Here is a 5206-nt window from a genome sequence, read left to right as displayed (position 1 = left end):
TTCTCTCACAGGGGCGGTTTCGGTTAAGGCCACGAGTTATCTGAGTGCACTTTACGGAACCCATGCTGATGATTCACTGGGGTCAGTTGGCTCGTAAAATACGGGAGTAGCAGGGCCTCTAGTGTCTTCGCTACCGGCGAAGGGAGGGTTATCGGGCGATAAGACTTCCTTTGTTGGCTGGTTTCCCCGATTAAGCAGTGGGACCACTCTCCCCATTTTCCAGATGTCTGGAATGGCGAGAGTGGCCATAGACAGGTTGAGGACCTCCGTTAGGTGCATACTCCCGAAGGACCCAAATTTTTCAGCATCAACATGCATATTCCGTCGAGTCCAATGGCTTTGGAGGCTTTCGCCTTCCCGATGGCTACCCTTGCCTCACCGCTGGCGAAAACAAGAGGAGCACTGGGTTTTGGCATTTTGTGCAGCCTTCTGGTCGTTAGAGGTTTGGCTTTATCCACCGGAGGATGCAGAATGAACTACCGGCTAAAATAGCTCGCTCATCGCTCCGGGTCCGACGAAGCGTGGTCACCAAAGTCTATTTCGACTCTGTCGTCACGCTTCGTCGGGTTGGACAACAACCTCACATATCACTTTTAATTTTTGACTATAAAGACCCTCCCCTGGAAATGCCCATATAAAATATTAGACTTATGGAATCACCCACATCCTTTGAAATCGTAAGTATACAGTATTAAAAGTACATAACTAAAAAATATATATTTTAGAGTCAAAATTGTGGGAGCTATGATTTTCCTTCCCCTAAATCGCCGAAATTACGCACTGTGCGGCGAAGGTACTAAAGCATCTGCTGTATACCTCCATGCATACAGACCTCATGGGCGTGCGCAACGAGTAGTTCCGTCAGCGGGCCATTCTTCGGAAGAATCATCGGATGTCGCTGGTCATATGGAAGTTGCGCAAGTTCCAGGCGTCCCCCTACCCGGAGGACTCGTTCTTTATCCAGAAAGGAATTCAAAGGGAAGAGCTTGCTTGATGAGTGTATGCTGGAACGAGATTCGAGAGAATTAATTTCGGTAAGGAATACGTTACCTTGGGACTGGTTTTATGCACGCGAAGGACCCAACGTAGTTCGTCTACAGTCAATACATCATTTCTATGACCCTGGAAGATTGGCCGTATTCTGCGAATGCGCACCGCGGTGTTCAATAGTCGACCGCACTTTTCCACTAGGGGTATTCGTTGATTGTCATATGAAGTCATTATAAATGGCGTTTTTGACCCCACGCCAAGTAGAATTTGAGGCCCGCGACCTTCATTTAGGATCACTTGTTCCTCTACTGTTGTCAGCTCGGGCATCGTTGTTACGCAGGTAGGTGTCTGACGAATACATGACGGCCCAGACCACCAAAGCGCATGTCCCCCCAGAGCGGCTGGAGCCACTCCCCGGCTTGCGAAATCCGCAGGTTTGGATTCTGAGCGTATATGGTTCCAGCAGTTCACCTTGGAGTTTTCCTGAATGAACGCCACACGATTTGCAACAAATGGATTTAATGTTGATGGCGGCTCGCATATCCAGTGAAGGACGATAGCCGCGTCACTCCAAAGGGTACATAGGGTAACATTCTCGAGATGTAGAATTTTACGAACATTTTCTAAAGTAGCCACCAGGAGGTGAGCTGCCCTCAGCTCTAATTGGGGTATGGTAATATGTTTTGCCGGTGCGACCTTAGTTTTAGCTGCAACCAGGGCAACACGGACCTCTCCTCCCAAGGTTTCACTCCTCACGTAAATCACAGCAGCGTAGGCTTTACTGCTCGTGTCGCAAAATCCCCGCGGCGTCGCAGTGCCAGTACGGTGCATGCCAAGCCAGCGGGGTTTGCGAATTCGACCTACTTCGACTAATCCATTTTGAAATCCACCGTACCTTGAAGTCAGCTGGCAGCGGCGTGTCCCAACATATTGACCTTGCACAGTTCTTGTGTGAATATTTTTGCGTATACCACAATTGGAGCCAACATTCCAATCGGATCGTATAACCGTGTGACTTCGCTCAGAATGGAACGTTTAGTAAGCGTTACTTGGTCTTGATCTACTCACACCTTATACAAAGTTCGCACGTATTGGGTCCCACTGTAGTCCTAAGACCTTAGTGTGACACTCATCCAAATCCACTTCCGAAGCAGACACCGCGAAGTCATTCCACGCTGTTGGAATTCCACTTACATACCTCGAATTTGCTTTTCATCAAAATATCATACACATCGCAACAACGAGTCACTGCTTCGTTTGCATCTTCTACGCTATCCAAGTAATCATCTGCGTAGAAATTATGAGACCGGCAAGCGTCAGTAATTATTCCGTGGTTATCGATCGCGCACTGTTGTAACGCACGAACAGCGTTATATGGGCTGCGAGCCATTCCATAAGTAACGGTGCTCAGCTGATAGGTGCGAAAGGGATCGTCAGGAGACCCCCTCCAGATAATCTGCTGCCAAGCGAGATGTCTGGGATCTGCTTCAACTTGTCGAAACATCTTCTTGATGTCACCCGTAATCGCTACAGCGAATCGACGGAACAAGGTTGTCGTGGAGTTGAGTACCGGCAAACTGTATATCGTTCAGCGATACCCCGTTGCTCGATTTTGCCCAGGCGTTGAACCCTACCCGAAACTTCGTCAGCACAGCATAGTGTGGGATGAAGTAGCATTTAGGATCACATATCAGAATCCCCAACCACTTTCATGTGACCCAGTGCCTCGTATTCTCGCATAAACTCCACATATTTCTCACGGAGCTTCTGATTGCTTGCCAACTTGCGTTCCAACTGAAGAAATTGGGGGAGCACTGCCCTGCGAGAATACCCAAGTCCCAGGGCGACGAAATGGAATTTGAACACTATATCGCCCGTCTGGCTTCCGCGTGACAGTGTTCATGAAGATGCATTCACACTCGTCCTCTTCAGGGTTTCGTATCTCTGAGGATGCTTCTTCCTCCCAAAACTGCGGCAACAAAACATCCAGCCGTTGTTCATCGCATTTGTTAGCTGTATATGCATGCCCTGGTATGTCCCGAGTATTGGTGTTGTTTAACTGAACACGATCCTACCGAGGCGGGTCTGCAGCGCGCACGGTTGGTTTACATTACCCGCAACTACCCCGTCCTGGATAATTGCGCTCCAAGTATCAGCACCTAGAAGCAGATCTATATGTCCAGGTGTTCCAAATGTGGGATCGGCAAGTCGTAACCAATTTATATGGTTCCAAGAACTGGTACCAATTGACGTTACCGGTGTGGTAGACAGTATTGTACGCAAGATGTATAAATCTAAGTTGATCTCCAGGCCTTCGTTGACTCTAGAATGCAACCTTATGGTACCTATGTCTTTGGTGTAAGCTGATGGAGCTGTTCCCATGCCCTCCACCAGCACCTCGCAGCGTCGTCTACGTAAATTCAACTTATTAAATATTGACTCTGTTATAAGACTAACCTGAGATCCCATATCACACAGTGCCCGCCAGTAATGTTGATTCCCATGGTAATCGGTTAGCCGTACATTGTCTGTAGCGAGCAACACGACGCAATCCCCATGGATGAGGAATTACTGAGCCTTGTCGGTTAGTCATTGACTCCGAGGCAATGAACGAGGGGGTGTGTTAGCGGGAGCTGTCACTTTCGCTGGAGGGGTTGCTGGTCCTTCTGCAGGTGAAGTAATACGAGTAGTATTCGTAGTCCCCTTATCTCCATCACGGCAAAGTAGCGTGTTGTGCTTACGTTGACACATGGTAGACCCGTGCTCTGTTTGCAAGCAGTTAAAGCAAAGACCTATTCGTTTAACTGTCGCCCAACGGTCATGTACTGAGAAAAACGAGGGTCTGTTGGCAACATGGGCAAGTTAATGCTGTTTGTGTGCCAAAATTAACCTTCGCTGAACGCTGGGGAGTGCGACGAGACATTACTGTACATCATGAACGTTAGCTGTGATAAGCATATTGTTCGCACGGCGCTCCAAAAACATCGGTAGGTCCTCAAGCTTTGGAATCTCGGTAGTGCGCAAACTCATACCCCACTCATTCTTGGTAGCATCCGGCAGTTTCGGTAACCGAACCAGCACCACGATAGCGTCCCACTGAAGGACTGGCAATTTCATGACGGACAGAGCTCGGTAACTATTGCGAACGCAATCAATAATATCTCGCAAGACCTTTGATATGTGTGATGGGGGTTATCATAACGGCGTTTAAGTTCTGACCATACCTCTGCATACAGAGGTGTACAGTCCGCCGATCATGGGAACCTTTTCAGCCTTTAATTATTGGCGCAACTCACCCGAGTTTGTATGTCGGGTCGAGGTCACTACGGTACATGTCCTTAAACACCAGCCGATTCGAAATTTGGCCATCAAATTCTGGTATGGAAATAGGTTCATGTGCGATGATGGGTAGAAGCTACTTCTGGAACTCGTTCGGATCTCAGATGAGAACGCATTCGGCGCAGGCGAAGACAAGCCTTTGTGAACATCTCTTTGTCTCTGCGAACGGTTGAATTCCATTCTGGTTTACAATGTATGTATGTATTCTAAACATTAATGGCCTTATTCATAAAAAATAAAGTAAGTTTAAAGAGCTTTATAAATTGACGTTTTCATACATTTTTCCATTCATAAACCTTTTATAAAACTACTTTATTTTTTATGAATAAGGGCATAAGTGGGTAGCGGTAATTCAAATAGAATCACGCGTTATTTTACTAAACTGCACATACATATATGCATTATATATACGTATGTATGTACATATCTAGAAAGAAGAATCCACAAGCAGTAACTCTCAGCAAAGGTTGTGCATTCACATGTACGTGCATACATATTTCTGTATGAGGGTGGTTCGCAAATACTGAAAAATTCACAGGGCTATAAAACTGCATACTCTTTCTAGGAAATCTAATTAAAAAAATCGAAATTTTGATGCTTTTTTTTTAAGTTAAACTAGTTTTTGTGAACTTTGTGCAGGTTTTACAACTTTTATTTATGTGGTACCTGATGTAGATCGACCCATATTTTAAATTAAAATTATTAACAATAAATAAATAAATATAGGTTGCCAACAGCAGCATTTTGAATTTTGCTGATATTATTTTGACCGACTTCGTTATAAAGTGGCTGTCCTTTTAAACACATTAATGCAATGGATCAGTCTTCCTAAACGCATTAATGCAAAGGGTAAGTCTCGTTTATTTCTGAGCCATAG

The sequence above is a fragment of the Rhagoletis pomonella genome, unplaced genomic scaffold (assembly GCF_013731165.1).
Source record: "Rhagoletis pomonella isolate Grant_MI unplaced genomic scaffold, Rhpom_1.0 Rhpom_scaffold_00010, whole genome shotgun sequence".
NCBI lineage: Eukaryota > Metazoa > Arthropoda > Insecta > Diptera > Tephritidae > Rhagoletis > Rhagoletis pomonella.
The sequence above is the reverse complement of the archived record's forward strand: the minus strand, read 5'-3'. Positions refer to the sequence as shown.